The sequence below is a fragment of the Podarcis melisellensis genome, assembly GCF_964234715.1.
Source record: "Podarcis melisellensis genome assembly, chromosome: 7".
In the NCBI taxonomy this organism is placed as follows: Eukaryota; Metazoa; Chordata; class Lepidosauria; order Squamata; family Lacertidae; genus Podarcis; species Podarcis melisellensis.
The window spans coordinates 67120344-67142549 of NC_138539.1; the positions used below are offsets into that span (position 1 = coordinate 67120344).

The following is a 22206-nucleotide window of genomic DNA, read 5'->3' on the forward strand; positions in this document are numbered from 1 at the left end:
CAGTTCCCAGGATTCTTGGGGGACAGCCATAATGGTTAAAGGTAAAGGAACCGCTGACTGTTAGGTCCAGTCGTGGACAACTCTGGGGTTGCGGCACTCATCTCGCTTTATTGGCTGAGGGAGCCAGCGTACAGCTTCCAGGTCATGTGGCCAGCATGACTAAGCCGCTTCTGGCGAACCAGAGCAGCGCACGGAAACGCTGTTTACCTTCCCACCGGAGTGGTACCTATTTTTCTACTTGCACTTTGACGTGCTTTTGAACTGCTAGGTGGGCAGGAGCAGGGACCAAGCAAAGGGAGCTCACCCTGTCGCAGGGATTCGAACCGCTGACCTTCTGATCGCCAAGCTCTAGGCCAGTGTTTCCCAACCGGTGTTCCGCGGCACACTAGTGTGCCGTGAGACGTTGCCTGGTGTGCCGTGGGAGGGAGGCGGGAAGCAGGCGAGTCGGGCGGCGGGAGCGCAAGGCTTGCGGGCAGCAGCCGGCAGCACGGAGCACGGGGCGCCCTTCGGAGGCCGCCCAGTGCTCCGCGCTGGTGTTGGCCAGCCTTGCGCACCCGCAGGATCTCCCCCAAGGAGCGCAAGGCTTGCGGGCGGCAGCTGGCAGCGCGGAGCACGGGGCGCCCTTCGGAGGACGCCCCGTGCTTCGCGCTGGTGTCGGCAAGCCTTGCGCACCCGGGGGATTTCCCCCCGAGAGCGCAAGGCTTGCGGGCGGAAGCTGGCAGCACGGAGCACGGGGCGCCCTTTGGAGGACGCCCCGTGCTCCGCGCTGGTGTTGGCCAGCCTTGCGCACCCGGGGGATCTCCCCCCGAGAGCGCAAGGCTTGCGGGCGGCAGCTGGCAGCGCGGAGCACGGGGCGCCCTTCGGAGGACGCCCCGTGCTCCGCGCTGGTGTCGGCAAGCCTTGCGCACCTGGGGGATCTCCCCCCAGGAGCGCAAGGCTTGCGGGCGGCAGCTGGCAGCTGGCAGCGCGGAGCATGGGGCGGGCGCCCTTCCGAGGACGCCCCGTGCTCCGCGCTAGTGTTGGCAAGCCTTGCGCACCCGGGGGGCGCGTGGGGCGCCCTGAAACAGAGGGTTCCCCATGCTGCGGACTGTAGCCTGCCGCCCGACGCGTGGGGCGCCCTGAAGCAGAGCGCCCCTCGCGCCAGGCAGACATGGGCCAGCCCCACAAGCTCGAGGGACAGCGGGGAGGTGCAGCACCGCCATCCCACTGTTCCCCGACCTGGTTTTGGGGGGGGGGAAATAAAGGTGCGTCCTATTTCATAATAAAGTAATTATAAAATACTTTCTTTGTGTTTATTTGATGCCTATTAAAGAGAGTTACTTTATATATAGTCAATATAGGCACAGAGTTAATTTTTTAAACATTTTCTAATGGTGGTGTGCCTCGAGATTTTTTTCATGAAACAAGTGTGACTTTGCCCAAAAAAGGTTGGGAAACACTGCTCTAGGCCCTGTGGTTTAGACCACAGCGCCACCCAGGTTAAAGGGTGGTTAAAGGGTGCTTTAAATGATTGGTGTGGCTCCATATCAGTTTCGATTTCTTCCCATTTGATCCCATCCATCCTTCCTCCCTCCAAACCGTGGCCTTGCTATCCATGCATCCACTCAAGATCTTTTGAACCACTTTCATCCCCTCTTGCTCACGTTCCTTTCTGCCACTGTTTCTCTTGCCCATTTCCTGGGACGTTGCTACACTCTGTGTACTTTTCAGATTAATTTTACTGGATCCAGCTCTCGTACTTTGACTCAGATCCCTTAGAAAAGCAAAGTGAGCTTTCATGTTTGTTTTGTGTCTTTATGCCTGGGGATGGGGAGACAAGTGAACAAAGTACCGATGACCCACGGCACTCACTCAGAACTCCAAATGTGCCCATGGAGCCGAAAAGCTAGCCAGCTCCTCCTCTGCATAATCACTGGCAACATAAACACGAAGAAGAGAAGCAGAAAACCGCACAATGAAGCATTCTGCTCACTACAACTTTTGCTTGCTTTCCAGTGAGACTAAGAACAAAGCCCTTTGTCTGGATCTGACAGGAGTATCAAGATTTATTGATCTGAGAGAGAAATCTTTTTCAGAGATAATGTTTCACCTTGAGAAGTAATACAATATAGCATTTCACCAACAGAAGAAGCTGTTGCATATACTGTTACGTAAGTTCAGGATTATATCCATTTGAGCAAATTAGGCTGGCACATTAGTTAATGGGAAACCAGACTAGCTCTTAAAAACAATGTTCACAGGGGTTGTTTATGTGATCAGGGACTATTTGGAGGTTGTTTAAATAAATTTATGACCTTCCAAGTTGGCTAATAATTTGTTATCCTGTTGTGATTTCCTTGAGCGTGTTTTTTTTGGAATTAGGTTTTCCAAATTGCTTATATTTTGGGATAAAGCAACGAAAGCAGTGCAGCATCAGAGAATGGAACTTTGTTGGAGACAAAATATGATGCTATACCATAATAGTTTAGTCAACAATAGATGTGTTGCAAACACATTGAGCCTCCTGTATGTATCGTTTTTAATGCATTTAATCAACAGTAATCAAAACAATGTATATAAAACTTTATAGGATTAATACTTTGCCATCAACACTGTCCAACTTTATTGCACCCTTCTAAGGTTGGTCATTATTAACACCATTTTACATTTGATAAGAGAGCAAAGGTTGGAAATGACATGTTTTTGGGTTAAGTTTAACTCTATATCTGCTGGGTTACACTCTTTTCAGTTGGAACATTAATTATCTGTATAGATGTTTCATGTCTTATTCTAAATTTAGTGTGGGAGATACCATATGATAATCAAGCCAAAGCAATCTGCAGCATGTAATTATCTCATTGAGGGGTAATCAACTTAAACAACTTCTGGGAAATGTTCTGGTGCAGATCTCCAACAGGTGGACCCAATAGTGTAAGGTTGAATCCCAGAAATTTGTCTCTACGTGCTTTGTCATGTTGCATGAATGAGACAGTCAAAAGTAAAATCTGTAAAAACTTGCTTTATTGTGGTTGGCCCTCAGTTCCGATGTATTAAGGTATGTAGGGCCTTATAACCCAACTGTATGCACATTTACTCAGAAGGAAGCCCCATGTGTTTTATTGAGCCTTTGTCTCAAGTAAGTGTGTTTAGGATTACTGCCTGAGCTAGTTATGGCTTTAAAGGTTAACACTAAGACTGTGACCAATGTTTGCCTGTTTCAGTTTTCAGGTTGAAAAGAGCGCTTTGGGAGGGTGGGAATATTTTCTGACACCCCCATTAATGCTAACTTTCTCCCCCAAAAATGGTTCACTGCCCTTCCCCTACTCTCTGCACACAATTATTTGCTTCTTTCTATTTTATTTCTATTAGGACTTCACCCAGTCACGGGATCTCACCCAATCACAGTCGTCGTATTATGAACATGATGATATCCATGATGCTAAGCAGCTAATCACACTGGACTTGTGCTGATGTTGCAGGTAGGGAGATGCTTCCTGGACTGGTCATATGGGCAAACCTAGCCACAAAGGGTCAAGAAGGGCAACAAAGATCTATTTAGCTGGAGGGCAGTGCTTTGTGAGCAGCCAACCTCTCTCCTTTTCAGTGCTAATGAAAGCATTCCCCCCAAATTGCCCTTTTGCCCAGCCATGCCCTTGCTAAAACCAACACCTTGAATTGCTGCCACTGCATTTTGGGAGAGCTGTAAAAAGGATGGCCCTTTGGCTGGTTCATGACCTTAACTTTATGAAGGCATATATATGCAGGACCTAAAACTGTCCGCTATTCCCACTAGCAACAGTCCGAACCGTAAAACCCAGGAAGATGGATTTCAAGTATGATTTATTTGTGCTATCTGTAGCTTCAGTAGCGATCATGTCAAACCAGTGAAATATTCTCCTTATAGGTGTGAACGGGGCCACAACACCATCATCCCTGTCACATTGACACAAGCTGTATGTTTAGGAATGCTTAATGAATTGCATTCTTTCCCCCTCCTTCCCTGACTGACACATCTTATTGTCACTTACCATTTCAGGAAGTCCCATAACCTTGGGCCCTCTACTTGAAATGTCACTGTCTTATGATTAATGAACATAATGTGGCAATTTCTGTTATGGAATATGTTCTGCGAGAGCCAGCCCTTACTCCCATAACAGTGGGACAAAAGTGCATCACTCAATACGTATCTATGAACTGTATTATGACTGATTTTAGTTACCAGCCAGGATTCTTAAATGGCAGTGATTTTTGAAGATTAGCGTTTTAGGGTTGCCATCGTTGGTTTTACTAATACTGGATATCTGGGTGTGGCTCACTCCCCTTCACCCATGTGTGATCTCAATTTTTTTTTACTTTTTCCATCTTGTTGTGTTGTTGTAGTTTAATAATTATTCAATTATTCAATTGATTCTTTTATTATTTCCTTGCTTACCCCTGCATGTTTTACACATTATCTATTAATATTCCAGTTCCGGAACCATATTTTTGGTTGGTTGGCAATCCTATGAGCATGTTGCTTTAGCAAGGATGATCTATACAGATCTCTGTGAATGGCTTGGCTTGATGGATCGGGTCCTGCATTTGCAAAAGGGTGAACACACCCACATCCATCACTCTCAGTAGTGACTGAAGTCTGGTTGATGACTATGTCTATAGCCTATATAAATTGGGCATTGCCAAAATTGACCATGTGCCTAGGGATGGGCGCTGTATCAGGACCTCTTCCAACAGATGGTTTGTGCTATCAGAGCTGGCTGCGCTGCCAATATATTTAGCTGAACCATGTACGCTTGTGTGTGGGAGGATCTGTGGATCTTTTTCTTACTAAGTTATGGACTTCATTGTTCAGTTTCTGTTAATTGATTCTCATGGGAAACTTGCAGATTCTGGCTTCAAACAATTAACTCAAGGCAGTGTCAATTTACTCTTGGCAGAAAGCCCAGGTCAGCGTGACCTAGAAACTGCTTACTCTGATTGGTTAACGACCAGCATTCAACTCTTAACTAGGGATTGCTAGCTCAGTTTGATGTGAGGTGTGTTAGGAGTAGAAGTGCTGTGTATGGTGTGTAGAGAGAGAGAAAGAGAGGATTTATTTTGCTTTTATTTGTATGCAGAAACTCTGCTGGTTTTATTTTCTCCTTTTTAATAAATCCTGTAAATAGTTATTCTGAGTCTAGCTGACTAGTCATTACTGCCGCAACTAGCTTCTTCGCTGTGCAGGAAAACTCTGCTACGTTTGGGCTAAAGCCAATAGGGCTATGCCTGACACTTCAAAGTTCCATGAGGTTATGGGTATTGTGCTGCCAGCCTGAGTTGTGGTGGTGTCAGCATCAACGGCGTTGGTTCCAGTAGTTCCAGAAGTTGTTGTTCCTGGCTGGTTCCTGACCGTGGTGAGCTGGTGACGCAGCGGACAGAAGGACAACAGCTGCAGCGTGTGAGTGCTGGGTGCTGTGGTTCCTGTTCTCTCTCTCGGTGGTCGTGAGTAGCTGGTCCCGGGTTCCAGGGACATCGCTCTCAAGATGGCCTCACAACCAGTTCAGATGGCATTTGAGCGTCTGAATGACTCCAATTACTTGCTGTGGTCGGAACGCATGCAGGCAGTGCTGCAGAGGGATCGTCTCTGGGAAGTGGTGAGTAAGTTTCCTGCGAAGCCTGATGATGAAGACCTCGATAAAGACCAAAGAGCAAGGGCCACAATTGTCTTGGGGCTGGAAGATTCCCAGTTGCCGTATGTGAGGGGAATCAAGACAGCTAGAGGTGTGTGGCAAGCACTTAAAGAACTCCATGTGCGTGAGACAGCGGTTTCTAAGCTGTTCATTCGCAAGGCATTGTACAAGGCAATGTTACAGCCTGGGGTTACAATGCAGGAACACCTACACAGTTTACAGTTAAAGTTTACTGCGCTACAGGAAAGAGACTGTGCGTTAGACCAGCAGGAGAAGGTGGCTATTATTTTGAGTTCTCTCCCGGAAAGCTGGGATAATTTAGTTTTGTCTCTAGAAGGCATACAGGAGCGTGATTTATCAGTCAGTTATGTTACTGGGCGTTTGTTTGAAGAATGGCAGAAGAGGCAAGAAAGGTCGTTGGCTGCAGAGGCTTCTACAGGCGGGCGGTTTGGAGGGAGTTCTCATGCCGTGCCAGAGGTGAAGCAAAAGCAGCGTACCGGTGAGGAGTCAGCGTTTGCTGTTAGGCGTTGTTTCCAATGTGGGTCCTCAGCGCATCTAAAACGACAATGTCCGGAGTTGGTCAAGTCTCAGTTGCCGGTGCAGGAGCAGAGACGAGATCAGCAGCAGCAGTGGAAAAAGAAATTCTTCAAACGAAAACAGTCGGCTCACCTGGTGACCGGCGTGGTCAAGATTGCTGATGAGAAACAAGCTGTCTGGGTGGTCGATTCGGGAGCATCTCGGCACATCGTAAATTCAGATGAATTGTTTGTTTCCAAGAACTCAGAACAGCGCAGCCAGGTGGCTCTAGCAGACGGAAGTACTTCCGAAGTGATTTCAGGGGGTGCAGTTTTTGTTCCTTGTCTTCGTGAATGTCTGCAAAATGTACTGTGTGTGCCTTCATTAAGGAGCAATCTGATGTCTGTAGATTGTTTGCTAAAAGCTGGGTTTAAAGTGTATTTTGAAGGAGACAGTTGCATTATTAAGAAGGCTGGTGAGATTTTAGGCACTGCTAAGTCAGAGGGAGGCTTGTTTTGGCTTAAAGCAGGATCTCAAGTTGCAGCAGTAGTCAGTAAATCTCAGCCTGCAGTGAACAACAAAGCTATACATGACAACTGTGTGCACTTATTGCATAGGAAATTGGGGCATGCTTGCTGGAAAAGTGTACTAAAAATGTCTGAATTGGCTGATGGGGGTGATTTAAAGAGTTGTAACAAGTACCTTGATTGTAATGTTTGTAAAAAGGTTAAAACCCACAGAGTCTCTTACCCCAGAAGTGACAGAGTTAGTGAGTCACCGCTACAGCTGGTTCACATGGACGTAATTGGTCCATTTGCTGTAAGCAGGGGTGGATCGCGTTTTTCACTAACAATTGTGGATGACGCCACACGTTATTCTTGGGTTTTTCCCATGAAGAATAAGGGTGACGTGTTCACTAAGTTTAAAGGTTGGGTGGCATCTGTGGAAAGATTTCTGTCCACTAAACTCAGAAGGATTCAGACGGACAGAGGTGGCGAATTTATGTCAAATGCCTTTAGAGATTGGTTACAGAAGCGTGGCATTGGGCATAGAAAAACAAACGCTTTTTCCCCAGAGGAGAATGGCGTTGCAGAGCGAAAAAACAGATCTTTGCAAGATATGATGTATGCCATGCTTGATGATGCTGATTTGCCCATGTCTTATTGGGGGGAGAGCATGCTCACCGCGTGTTATCTCCAAAATAGGCTCTTTCATCAAACAATAGGTACAACCCCATACTTTAAATTGTTTCAGAAAAAACCCAAAATTGACCATTTGCATGTGTTTGGATCAAAAGCCTGGGTATTAATTCCAAAACAAATGAGAAAGAAGGGAGATCCTAAGACCAAACAGTTAGTGTTTGTGGGTTACCAGGAGCTGGGAAAAGGTTTCCGCTTTGCTGAAGGGACAAATGGCATTGTGATCTCCAGGAATGCCAGTTTTTGTGAACATAGTGGCTGGGAGAGACTACATGCCAATACTGAGGTTTGGTTTGAACCTTCCCAGGAGCTTCATGACTCTGAAGGTAGACACAGGGAGTCAGAGTCTGAGGGGGAGGAAAGTTCAGATAAGAGCTCTCAAGAAAGTGGAGTTAGCCAGAGACCAGTTGCTAAGCAACAAAAGAGAGGTCGTAGTTCTGAAGAGGAAAGTGGGTCAGAAGAAAAATTTTCTCCCAGAAGGTCTAAAAGACAAAACAAAGGAGTGCCTCCAGTGCGTTTTTCTCCTGATACTGCAAATGTTTTTAGTGTGATTGCAGAACCCAAGAGTTTTCAGGAGGTGTTAAAGTTACCAAAAGAGGAGGCAGAGCGCTGGAAACAGGCAATGGAGGAAGAGATGTCCTCTCTGAATGAGCACAAGGTTTTTACACCAGTAGCAGCGCCTGAGGGGGCAAAGATTGTAGGCTGCAGGTGGGTGTACAAACTTAAACCTCTGGTGACAGGAAAGTACAAATACAAAGCTCGTTTAGTGGCTCAAGGATACTCTCAGAGGCCTGGAAAAGATTATGACGAGACTTTTTCCCCTACTGCTAAGGGGGACAGTGTAAGGCTGATTCTAACGCTTGGAGCAAAGAGAAAACTCCTGTTAAACCATTTTGATATCCAGACTGCATATTTACATGCATCAATATCAGAAGACCTGTATCTAGCCGAACCGCCTGGTTATGAGACAGGTTCCAATAGAGTGTTAAAATTAAACAAAGCTCTATATGGTCTCAAACAGGCTGCAAGATCTTGGAACAAATGTTTCCATGAGGCCTTAGTGTCATTTGGTTTCAAGCAGAGTACAGCTGACAATTGTGTTTATGTACGTGGTACAGGCAGTGATCAAGAGTTTTGTCTGATCTATGTAGATGATGTATTGTATGCCTGCAAAACAGATAAACAAACTAAGAGGTTTGCCAAACAATTGTCCAGTAAGTTCAAAGTGAAAGACTTAGGCCCGGTTAGGACATATCTAGGGTTGGAAGTGTGCTGGGCCCAAGATGGCAGCTGCCTAATTAGTCAGCAGAACAAAATTAAACAACTACTGACTACATACAGAATGCAGGATTGCAAAGGGGCAGTGGTGCCTATGGATCCAGGTTTCATAAAAACACTTCATACAGATGAGAGTCCTGAATTTGAACATCCTGATGTATATCATTCTGTAATTGGAAGTTTATTGTATCTAGCACAGTGGTCCAGACCTGATATTAGTTATGCAGTAGGCATATTAAGTAGATTGGTCTCAAAACCCACACTAAATGCCTGGAAAGGGGTAAAACAAGTTCTGAGGTATCTCAAACAGACAATTGGCTATATGTTACAATTAAATTCTTCAGAGGATGAAATGTTGAGTTGCTTCTGTGATAGTGACTGGGGAAATTTGCCGGATAGAAAATCTGTCACAGGACTGGTCATAATGGTCGGTGGAGCTTTAATCAGCTGGCGGTCACGCAAGCAAGACGTTGTAAGTGTGTCATCAACGGAATCAGAGTACGCCGCATTGAGTGAATTGTGCAACGAGGTGATTTATTTCAAGCATTTGTTAGCAGATTTAAATGTAAATTGTGGAGAACCAGTACAAGTTTACATTGATAATCAAGCTTGTATAACTTTAAGTAAAACAGAGGGTTTCAAATCACGTTCTAAACATATCTCTGTAAAATACCAAAATGTGCGTTGCTGTGTACAAGACAATATAATCACCTGTACTTATGTATCAAGTGAAGAAAATGTAGCAGATGTGTTAACTAAACCATTGGCAAAGGTAAAGAACAAGCGAATGTGCAAGGGTTTAGGTTTGCTGGAAAAATGATCTTCTACATAGGTGTATTTGATGTTAATTGTCCAGCAGAATCTGTGAGGGGGTGTTCAGTTTCTGTTAATTGATTCTCATGGGAAACTTGCAGATTCTGGCTTCAAACAATTAACTCAAGGCAGTGTCAATTTACTCTTGGCAGAAAGCCCAGGTCAGCGTGACCTAGAAACTGCTTACTCTGATTGGTTAACGACCAGCATTCAACTCTTAACTAGGGATTGCTAGCTCAGTTTGATGTGAGGTGTGTTAGGAGTAGAAGTGCTGTGTATGGTTTTGAGAGAGAGAGAAAGAGAGGATTTATTTTGCTTTTATTTGTATGCAGAAACTCTGCTGGTTTTATTTTCTCCTTTTTAATAAATCCTGTAAATAGTTATTCTGAGTCTAGCTGACTAGTCATTACTGCCGCAACTAGCTTCTTCGCTGTGCAGGAAAACTCTGCTACGTTTGGGCTAAAGCCAATAGGGCTATGCCTGACACTTCAAAGTTCCAAGATTCATTGCAGCAAACTGGTCACAACCGATGTTGGCATACATGACTTTGAAGGGGAATTAGGCAGCTACATGGAGAATAGGGCCACCATTGGCTATTGGGAGCACTAGAACCTCCAGATTCAGAGACATTACTAGTTGGTGCTCAGGAGGAGCATCAAGAGCTGACTATTGTCTTCTAAGCTCTAGGTTAGATTACTGCAACGCATTATACATAGGGCTGCCTCTGAAGATGGTTCAGAAACTTCAGCTGGTGCAGAATTAGGCAGCCAGGTTGCTCATGGGCAAAAGATGGTTTGAGGACGTAATGCCAATATATTAGTTTCCAGGCCCAATTCAGAGTGCTGGTTTTTACCTAAGGTAAAGGTAAAGGTACCCCTGCCCGTACGGGCCAGTCTTGACAGACTCTGGGGTTGTGCGCCCATCTCACTTAAGAGGCCAGGGGCCAGCGCTGTCCGGAGACACTTCCGGGTCACGTGGCCAGTGTGACATCGCTGCTCTGGCGAGCCAGAGCTGCACACGGAAACGCCGTTTACCTTCCCGCTGGTAAGCGGTCCCTATTTATCTACTTGCACCCGGAGGTGCTTTCGAACTGCTAGGTTGGCAGGCACTGGGACCGAGCAGCAGGAGCGCACCCCGCAGCAGGGATTCGAACCGCCGACCTTTCGATCAGCAAGTCCTAGGCGCTGAGGCTTTAACCCACAGCGCCACCTGTGTCCCCCTGGTTTTTACCTATAAAGCCTTAAATGGCTCAGGACTGCAATATCTCAAGATCCACCTCTCCTCATATGAACAGATCCTGACCTTACAATCATTCTCTGAGGCGCTTCCTCGTGTTCCTGCTCCATGCAGGTGGCAACGCAAGAAGGGGCCTTTTCTGCAGTGGTTCCCCATTTGTGGAATGCTCTCCCCAGAGAGGTCCATCTGGTACCTTCATTGCATATCTTTAGGCACCAGGCAAAAAACATTCCTCTTCTTCCCAGGCCTTTGGCTAATTAAAAAATCTATAGCCTTTTAAACTGAGAGGGTATTGTTTTTGTTTGGTACTCTGTTAAGCAGTTTTGTATTTTTATATTGTAAACCACTCTGCGGTCCTTGGATGAGTATAGAAATTTAATAAACAAATGAAAAAGAAATAAATATCAAAATTCACACGCTGCTTGTGGATTTCCCAGAGCCACCTTGGGTGGCCATGGTTAGAAGCAAATTAAACATAACTTCCAGTAGATCCAGCAGAGCTCTTCTAATGTCCTTACAATCAATGCCGTGATGTTTTGCCCATTTAAAACAAACACTTTCTTTTTTACACCAACGGTGCTCCGTGATTGATGAGTGGCTATTTAGCTTCCTAGTGAAGCATTGAAATCTAAATGTGTGCCAAGTAACCAGCAACCCCCCCAAATCTCCTGCTACTCCTGAAAGAAGCAATTCTCACAGCATACAGACAATCTTGTTTTACAACGCTGGCCTGCTTGGCGTTAAATGGTTACGACATTGAACAATTTTAATTGGGTTGTTTGGGGGTCAGTTCACATGGGAAGGAGGGGAATTCATGCAAAATTATTATGATGTTGTAGTAAAACCTCTTCATTAAGACTGTAAGCAAAATTCCAATGTAACAATCACTTCTCCAGTTTTGATAAAGAAAGACCCTTTCTGTACAAAGTCCTCACTGGTATTCCACAAGCTGATTCTTCTTATGCCACAAATGTAAACACGACACAATTTGAAATTTGATTATAGTTTGGAGACTATCTGTTCCATTGACTTCTAGCTTGAATTTTGGAAGTTCTATTCTTTCAAAACAATTATTCATTTCTTAGCATAGGGGCACAATTCAGTGTGTTACGTGTTGTATACTTATCACACTTAGTTGTTGTTTAGTCGTGCCCGACTCTTCATGACCCCGTGGACCAGAGCACGCCAGGCACTCCTGTCTTCCACTGCCTCCCGCAGTTTGGTCAAATTTGTCCATGGAGTTTTCTTGGCAGGGATACTGGAGTGGCTTGCCGGTTCCTGCTCCAGGTGGATCACGTTTGGTCAAAACTCTCCACTATGCCCTGCTCAGCATAGTTCATAGCTTCTCCGAGTTATTCAAGCCCCTTTGCCACGGCAAGGCAGTGATCCATGAAGGGGACCTGGCACAAAATAATGCAGTTTATTTTATTCTGATCAGATCAGTGGTAGGGTCGAAGTGCCAATATTTATATATGTACACGCAAGTGAATGAGTGAGCTCTCTCACAATGCCAACTTATCCATTGTGCTTCATGGACATTATGCAGTAAATCCAACCTTGTCAACATATAAGGCCAATCAGAACACCAAACCCCTGTGCATTGAATTTTTTTGAAGTGAATAAACATTGTTCCAATTGCTACTAGTGCACTAGAAAGATTGCTATGGGGGAAACCAGGGGTATGCTCACATTTGTGGCTTGAAACATTGTGAGTTTGTTCCTTCATTTGCATTTTCAAGTTGCTTTTTCCTGCCAAATTTCACACTGAAACGGGGTCAGGAAAGTCGTCTTGGGTTGCCATATGTCCTCTTTTTCCCGGACACATCCTCTTTCTAAGGATTAAAATTTATTTGCGGGCAGATTTTTAAAATTTGACAAAATGTCCAGGTTTTTTTGTTTGGTTTTTTTGTTTATAGTAACCCAAGAAACAAATTCTAGTGCATTAGACTCAGATCTAAGGCACCCAGCTAAGCTAGTATGCAACAGAGAATCACAACAGTGCAGCATCTTAAACTAGCTACATACTATAGAAATCCCTTCTGTGGCTGAACTAAAAGGACGCTGACTCAGCTACAAGATCTTGGAGAAGGAGTCTGGGAGGACAAGAGTAAATACCGCCCCCCCCAGCAATGTGAACATGAGCCCAAATGCTTTCATGTGGCAAGGGAGGGAGCAATATGCATTTTTATTATTTTGCTGTTGAATGTTAAGAGCATTGCTGCTACCAATATATCACAGCTTTGATAGCCTACATATAGTAGGGGTATTTAAAATGAGCGTCATCACAGCGATCTGTAGTTAGAAGTAAAGTAAAGGTAAAGGGAACCCTGACCATTAGGTCCAGTCGTGACCGGCTCTGGTGTTGTGACGCTCATCTCGCTTTACTGGCTGAGGGAGCCGGCATACAGCTTCCAGGTCATGTGGCCAGCATGACTAAGCCGCTTCTGGCGAACCAGAGCAGCACACGGAAACGCCGTTTACCTTCCCGCTGGAGTGGTACCTATTTATCTGCTTGCACTTTGACGTGCTTTTGAACTGCTAGGTTGGCAGGAGCAGGGACCGAGCAATGGAAGCTCACCCATTCAAACCACTGACCTTCTGATCGGCAAGTCCTAGGCTCTGTGGTTTAACCGACAGCGCCACCCGTGTCCCTCGGTAGTAAAAGTAGAAGTCGGCAAATGTGTCCTCTTTTTTGCTCTTCAAAATATGGCGACCCTAAATTGTCTTCACTTGATGATTTCCTTCCCTGGGATGAACTCCATTTCTCTGCATGCCCCAAAGCTGCCTGACCTGTTCACCCCACAGTGTAACTGCGGCTTCTGTTTTGAATTTCCATGGAACCTGGTTTGATAGCAAGTACATTGAAGAGGGGTATTTCTCTAAAAGCTACAGGACTTTAATGCTCATCTGCCCCATTCAGTAGAAGGGTGATGAGCAGGGGCAGCAGCCCTGTGTTTGTCTATGTATTCAAAATGTTTTTACCAAGAAAAGCTGAAAAGATACAGGAGTATAGAGATGAAGGCAATCTTTCTAGAAGTGACTCATTTTTATAAACGAATGTAAGTCTGCAGGGTATTAGCCGGAGAGTTTTCAAAGCAAAGAAAAAGGTTGGTTTTGCAGATACCAAGACCTAAATATTAATCGAAACTTAGCTGCGATTCTGCTGACACACATAATGAAGTTTTCCAGCTGTCACTCACTTTCGCTCCTGACAGTTCTAATGAAATGCTGCTGGCATAAAGGGTGCTCCTCAAGGGCCTGAAAAACTGAAACAGGTTTCTGGCCTTTAAAAAAAGATAAATTGCCGGCTATCTGCCCATTTTCTTCCCGTCTAGAAACTCAGAACGCTTTGTGCATGCACTGGGCCAAGAAGCAAAAATTGGAGGCTTTGTAATCCAAGATGAGTTTGAGAAACCACACCTGCCTACCTCGGTTTCTGCTCCTTCAAAAGTCCTTATGGAGGGCATCAAGAATAAACTTGACTGCGAGTGCGGTATTTAGGGCACAAGTCTAATTAAGGAAAGCCATTTTTGTTTCCTTTTTGAGAAGATGGAAATGTCACAGATAATAGCCATTAGTTAAACATTGGCAGCTGGTGGTAATAACACACTAGCCGCAAGGAAATATTGTCTGGGAAAAGGTTGCTCTGTTACCGAACTGCTTTAGGAGCAATGCGTCGGCTGCCTTGAAACTCTTAGCAATGGGGTGTAATCTCAAGCTTATAACATGAAGAAGGGCAGGTACATATAAGCAGCTGTGACAATCAATCCGGTCCTAGGATTGTACAGAATGAAGCAGCTGCTTTAGGAGGTGATTTTGGATTTCATGATCAGATTGTTGGATGCTTTGTTTATTACTGTTGTGGTTTTACTACCAGGGAGTGGAGAAGAGGCATTTCTGGTGGTGGTTGAGGTGGGGAGGTTGTCTTATGACTTTCTTCTTCTTTGGCAATCACTCGTAGCCGGGTAAGATTGTCTTCTATAAACACAGTTTTAACAGTGATTCTGTAAGTGACTGTGGAGGCCAGTTCTGGATCCATGCGTCCTTCCACAGTGGGGACATAAGTTTCCGGGCAGGAGCTGATCACGGTGAGGGTTTGCCAAGTGTGCCTTCCTTTTAGCATGTTTCTCCTTTTCGCCCTGAGTTTGAGCGTCTTCAAAGCCCATAACGCCTTTGGTAAAGGCTGTTCTCCAATTGGAGCGCTCGCAGGCCAGTGTTTCCCAGTTGTCAGTGTTTATACTACATTTTTAAAGATTTGCCTTGAGAGAGTCTTTGAACCTCTTTTGTTGACCACCAACATTACGCTTACCATTTTTAAGTTCAGAATAGAGTAGTTGCTTTGGAAGACGATCATCAGGCATCTGCACAACATGACCAGTCCAACAAAGTTGATGTTGAAGAATCATTGCTTCAACACTGGTGATCTTTGCTTCTTCCAGTACACTGGTACCCATGACTGAACTTGCAGTGGAGGGATCCTAGGGTGCTTCCAGACTGTCACTATTGTTGGGGTGGGATTCAATCACATACTGGCAAGTTCAGGTTGTGCAGTTATAGATGATTGGGAGGCCTTGTGCCAACAAACCTGCTTCCCCAAAAGTACGGGGTAACATTTGCTCTGATGCAATGTCATCTAGCCTCTGGCTGCAAACAAGTTGGAACGAAAGCTCATTCAATAGCAACATCGTCTAATTCTTTTGCAAGATCGAGAAGCAGATAATGGGGAAGCTCCCCTATTCAGCATTTAATAGCTTTTAATGTTTGGTCTGACCAATAGCATCATCCCAGTAACCGTCATGGACTGGTTGGATGCAGAGGAGGAACCAGCTGGGGAGCCCCAATGGTAGAAGGGTCAGAGTCCATGGATTGGTGGTGGGATGATGGTGAGAGGGAGAAGACTGGGAGGAGGACATGTCAGAAGCTGAAGCGGTAGCAGGGTATAGTGAGCAGGAAGAGGCTGTGGCAGAGAGCAGTTCAGAACCAGAGGCAGAAGCAGAGGCTGGAGAAGAGGGAGGCCAAGAGGGAGAGATGAGTGAGGCTGGTGAAAAAGTACAGGGACCTCCTGCTTCTACCACAACAAGCTTCCCTCCCGCTGGTCTCCTAGGACCAGGAGAGACATGAAGTGGGAGCAGGAAAGGCAGGCACACCTGTGTAGTCTGATTCCTTGGGGGAAACCCTGGAGAGGTGGAGACTTAGGCAGCTGAGGGAACCTTTAGTCCCTGCAACTGCCTTGTAAGGGGCAAGACGTACTGAGAAAAGTTGCTGCGCTCATTAGGCCTGGCACCCCTGAGCAGGCCTTGTTTCTTCTCAGAAGGAGTTAACTCCACCTACTCTGTGTGATTTACTGTGGGCTTGCTTCTGACAGCAGCAATCAATTAAGCTAGATTGTTATAACCTGACTTGTAGCATCACATCTGGGGTATCTGACATCACCTACAGCTGCATTACACACTGCGATTGCTGTGGCAAGCCTTTATGCATCAAATATGTAAAGGCTGAAGTTAAAAAAACAGAGAAATGCACTCCCCCCCTCTCAACAGTCTGGGCCAATCAGCTTTCCCAGACATGAGTACATGGGTGTTTAAAGATGTTCATACACAGCGTTTTACTAACACATTTGACATGTTTGTTGTCGAAAAACACCGGGCTCTGCAAATGGCTGCAACAATGATTAGAAGCAAAATGAACGGTGCATTTGGAAGCTGAGCATAGCTTCTCCGTTCTCAACTGGAATATCTGGGCGGCACAGCCTCTCTTCTACAAAATGAAAAAGTTATTAATTTTTAAAGCGTATTAACATATAATGAAGTGCATACATAATTCAGCTCGGTAAGCTCTGCTGTCCATGCCTCTTAGTAGTTATAAAGTACCTATTTAAATATACTCGGTTTTACATTTGGAGGCTGAACACATTCCTGCAGATGTCACAGTTCTGTTTGTGTTGTTAAGGCTCGTGCAGAACTGGAAATATTGGTACATATAATGTGATTCCCAGGGTCCTGGTTCATTTGTTTATTCACTAAAATAAATACAGAGGTTCTGGTTTTTACAACGACCTTCTTACATGGAATGTAAGTTCTCCCACCTCTTCTAATGTGGCTGTCATTCCTGCTCAAAGGTAGTAAACATCTAAGGGTGTCTAGGGAGTCTATTTCCTAGAGCAGGGGAAACCAATCAGTTGTATTACAAATAGAGATATTGGAGAATTCCAACGGGAACAGAAACAGCTGTGGAAATTGCTAGAATTCCAATGATCATCCAAGGTGTGGAACACAAGCAAATAAAGTTGTACCTTGGTTGCCAAACACCTTGGAACTTGTACGTTTCGGCTCCCAAACGTATGAAAAGCAGAAGTGAGTGTTCCAGTTTTTGAATGATTTTCTGAAGCCGAATGTCTGGCGTGGCTTCAGTGGCTTCTGATTGGCTGCAGGAGCCTTGTTTCCCAAACGGTTCCGGGAGTTGAATGGACTCCCGGAAAGCATTCTGTTCGAGAACCAAGGTATGACTGTATGACTGGTATTCGCTATCAGTTTTTATAATCCTTGATTGATACATAATTATATTTTCTGCATTTTTTGACATTTCCTTTTCGTTCAGATGCACTGAAGTTAATGACTTAATTAGTTACCTCATTAATTCCATAGGCTTTGGGTAAGAGTGGATAGCGAGATGAATGATAAATGTTTTAGTGGAAGCTGAACTGCAGCAGAACAGGAACAGCACTGATTGCAAGGGACTCGGGAAGGGCTGGATTCCTAATTACATTCCTAATTACAAGGCAATTGGCCAGATCATATGCATTATGAGGTTTGCCTGAACCCGTGTCGTCATCTGTCTTTAGGGAATTCAGACAAAAATAGCTGCTCTTTGCTGGCAAAGGAGTGTGTGTGTTTGTCAGGGATTGGATAGCTCAGTCAGTAGAGCATGAGACTCTTAATCTCATGGGTTTGAGCCCCACATTGGACAAAAAGATTCCTGCATTGTAGGGGGTTGGACTAGATGACCCTTGTGGTCCCTTCCAACTCTGTGATTCCTGTCAAGGCTAAAAATTGGCCGCTGTTCCTTTAATGCTAAAAGAGCTAAGTCAGCATGAGTCAGCGGCCTACAATGACTCGTGCAACCTTTCACCAAATTGTACCTGTATATATAGAGTGGTCAATGTTAGTGTTGGGTGTGGGTTGGTTGGATGGTAGAAAGCCGGTTGCGTTTGGTGTGTGTAAAAGCTGTCGGTCGTGGTTGGAGAAGAAGACTTTTTAAGAATAAAAGCAGCAATACTCTGCAAGAATACTCTTTCTCAAAGACTCTTGTGTGCCAACTAAGGTCTGAGGACTAGGCAAAGGAGTAAAAAGGAGGTCGGAACCTTTTCTTTTTCAAACACTGACAATTCAAAAGCTATTTTTCTAGCACGAACGCCCCCCTTGTTCTTCTATGATGGTAATGGTGCCTCCCTCAGAGGTGCCGGAACGGAGTTCCAGTGAGTTTTGGCTGAAAAAAAGCCCTGTGTGATTCTATGATTCTATATTTTGGATCCAATAGAAAAGGATGGATCCATTAAAGTCTAGTCTGTATCATTTCTGCATGGAGACTGGACTAAGTCCATCCTGTCCTGTTTACGCACATATTTTTAGCAGAACATCTAAAATCAGCATGGGAACACATTTTTTAAAAAGCACTTGTGCTCTGAGGGCCTCTGCTCTTGTCAAATACATGTTCCATGCTCTTCACCCCCTCCCTTGGGAATATTTCCTGAGCTGAAAGCTGGACCATAAAGAAGGCTGATCACCGAAGAATTGATGCTTTTGAATTGTGGTGCTGGAGGAGACTCTTGAGAGTCCCATGGACTGCAAGAAGATCAAACCTATCCATTCTGAAGGAAATCAGCCCTGAGTGCTCACTGGAAGGACAGATCCTGAAGCTGAGGCTCCAATACTTTGGCCACCTCATGAGAAGAGAAGACTCCCTGGGAAAGACCCTGATGTTGGGAAAGATGGAGGGCACAAGAAGAAGGGGACGGCAGAAGACAAGATGGATGGACAGTGTTCTGGAAGCTACCAACATGAGTTTGACTAAACTGCAGGAGGCAGTAGAAGACAGGAGTGCCTGACGTGCTCTGGTCCATGGGGTCACGAAGAGTCGGACACGACTAAACGACTAAACTCAACAACAACAAATATCACGAAGCTGTTGCATAAAACATCATTGGATCTAGATGAACCTCAGGGTCCCTTCCAACTCTACATTTCTACAGTTGTATGACCCCCACCCCATTTTAGCAGCAGCTGAGGCCTTCCACATTTGTGTTCCATTTCTAACTGCATTCCAGAAGAAAGCTTCTCATGCCCAACTTGAGTGAGGTGCTTGTCTAGTTTAGCCTCGTTTAGTACAGCTCCATTTGCATTATTTTGTAGCAATCATCATGATAAGGAAGGAGAATGGAAAATATAATACAGTACTGGCTTTTTTTCCTAATTGCTCTGCTCTAACATTTGTTTTGCCACGGGCTATTTCCAGCTGTACCGAAGTTCGGCAGCGCACTATCGCATTATCTAAATTTAGAATTCTGCTAAGATAACAGAGTGCTTAAGCACTTTTAATTGGACATATGTCTCCCTGTGTCTCCTTGTACTGATAGCACACTCTGAAATTTCCTTTTTCGCAAGGAATCAGAGGAGAGTGGTATGACCTGCCTTGCTGCTTTCAATTTAATGAACAACTTCTTTAGGGGAAAAAAAGGAGAGAGAGATTTTTGTGTCATTTTCAGTAATGTTTAAATCATATTTCATCTAGGCCAATAAGTGAAGAATCCTCGGGTCAAACACAAAGGGAGTAATTCGTTGCGAGATTATTGCATTGCATGGTAATGTAATATAATGTAATGTAATATAATATAATGTAATGTAATATAAACCACAGATGATGATGATGATGTTTCTTTCTATTAAGAAATAGTAATTATGTCAGAATTTCCTTAACTACATATAATATATGTAGTCCTTTGAAATAATATATCTAGTAGCTTTGAAATAGGCCAGACAGGAGCTGACATTGACTGCATATACAAGTTTGACAGCAGTTTGAATCCCCTCAACAGGGTGGGATCCCATTGCTCTGTTCCAGCTCCTGCCAACCTAGCAGTTCAAAAGCACACCAGTGTAAGTAAATAAATAGGTACCACTGTGGCGGGAGGGTAAATAGTGTTTCTGTGAGCAATAGTTTCTGTCATGAGTGTGCCAGAAGTGGTTTAGTCATGCTGGTCACATGACCCAGAAAAGCTGTCTGCGGGCAAACGCTGGCTCCCTTGACCTGAAAGTGGAGATGATCGCTGCACCCCATAGTCAAATTCGACTGGACTTAATCGTCCAGGGGTCCTTTACCTTTCCCTATAAAAATTTGTGTAGAAGTAAGTCCTATTTGGGATGTGGGTGGCGCTGTGGTCTAAACCACAGAGCTTAGGGCTTGCCGATCAGAAGGTTGGCAGTTCGAATCCCTATGACGGGGTGAGCTTCTGTTGTTCTGTCCCAGCACCTGCCCACCTAGCAGTTCAAAAGCACGTCAAAGTGCAAGTAGATAAATAGGTACCGCTCCGGCGGGAAGGTAAACAGCGTTTCCGTGCGCTGCTCTAGTTCGCCAGAAGTGGCTTAGTCATGCTCGCTGCAAGGACAAACGCTGGCTCCCTCGGTCTATAGAGCGAGATGAGTGCCGCAATGGGCTTTTTCTAAGGTGAGTGGTTTTGCTCTGTAGGTGGCTTGACTGTGTCCACCCAATGAGTTCATGTCTCTGTTGAGATTTAAATCAAGTTTGTTCAGGACTTGTTATCTTAATGATAATGTTACACTATGGCACTAAACCACAGTTAGCTCAGCACCATTTGTTTACAAATCTACTTCAACCCATGGCTTGCAATTCTGGTTTGCTGGCTGATCATGAGCTATGGTTTAGCCAGTTCAGGCACCACCCCTTTCTTCCTTGTTCAGCATGTTGTCTCAGATAAGCCACAGTCTTGCAAGGTGCTCTGATTTTGAATTAGTAATTTGTTCTTCTGAATTTTCTCTATTCACTTGTAGAGGTGCAGGTTTGTTTTTTTAATTGAGAAAAACAAGTGACAGAGAAAATGAAAAAGCACTGAGTTACCACACTGGCCTCAATATTGTTGATCACTCAAGGGCAAAGCTGGTTAGTATGTGCTTAACTCCAGGCTGGATAGTGAGATAATTAAAAGCACTGAATTAATTCATGTAAGTGGAAAAGAAGGTTTCAAAAAAGAGCCTTGGACAATACATTTTATGTTCTGTGACTTATTGCGGTTATGTTTTCTTTTTTTACACCAGCAGTAGATTTGAGCAAGGGAAGAAAGAGAAAGCAAAGAAAATATTTTTGGATGGTTCTTTCTGCTTTGTCCTGGTTCTGCCATGTGCAACAAAACAAACTCATTTGTTACTCTCACAGTAAGGGATGTATTTGTAAGGCGTGACACCGAGAGTACATTGCTGCTGCTCCCTTCTAGTCCAGCAGTTTGGTGTTCTTCCATCTCTCTCCAGAAAGCAAAGGCAGCCTGGGTAAAATTAATAGAAGAAAACAAACCTATTAGGGTTTTGCTTGCGTCCTTCTGAAGGGCGGAAAACAGAACTCAGTGGCCTTGTTGGCTCGGCTGGCTTTTGTTCAATTCATGCTTCAATCAGTTCAAAAGGAGGGTCAGTCTCCTGCTAGGGTAAAACCGTGCACATCTCTTGCATAGGTAGTCTTGTTGCCAAGAATCAAGGAGGGATGAGTGCAAGACCCTTGTCTGGGCTTTGCTTGGGAAATTAGAAAGACAAACAAGTCTTGAGAAACTGTCTTGAAATTTTGCTTCTCCTAAAAGCTAATGAGCACACAGTGTTGACTGGCATGGCAAGTTTATTAGTTTAGAGACAGTACATGGCTTCAGAATTCAGCAGCACTGATGAATAATATAAAGCAAGGCATTTCATCACCAGCTGATGATGACATGGCTCCCCAAATCTCTTTTCTGATGAGAGCAGCTTTTGCATCTCATTTGGAAACCAAGGACCCAGAGTCTGGAGGAAGAATAGGGAGGCACACAATGCCAGATGCTTGAAGTCCAGTGTGAAGTTTCCACAGTCTGTGTTGATTTGGGGAGCCATGTCATCAGCTGGTGTTGGTCCACTGTGCTTCATTAAGTCCAGGGTCAACACAGCCATCTACCAGGAGATTTTGGAGCACTTCATGCTTCCTTCCGCAGACGAGCTTTATGGGGATGCTGACTTCATTTTCCAGCAGGACTTGGCACCTGCCCACACTGCCAAAAGTACCGAAACCTGGTCAATGCCCATGGGATTACTGTGCTTGATTGGCCAGCAAACTCGCCTGAACTGAACCCCATAGAAAATCTGTGGGGCATTGCCAAGAGAAAGATGAGAGACATGAGATCGAGCAATGCAGAAGAGCTGAAGGCTGCTATTGAAGCATCCTGGTCTTCCATAACAACTCAGCAGTGCCACAGGCTGATATCATCCATGCCA

The 22206-nt window shown here is 44.8% G+C and overlaps 1 long non-coding RNA gene across 1 annotated transcript in view; it reads left to right on the top strand.

The window, feature by feature from the left end:
• The first annotated feature begins 1878 nt into the window (after window positions 1-1878).
• Window positions 1879-22206, top strand: part of LOC309373842 — a 78697-nt gene continuing 58369 nt past the window's right edge. The window contains exons 1-2 of the long non-coding RNA XR_014170228.1: window positions 1879-2150; window positions 3349-3458. This is a non-coding gene — a long non-coding RNA (uncharacterized lncRNA). The remainder of the gene's footprint in view (window positions 2151-3348; window positions 3459-22206) is intronic.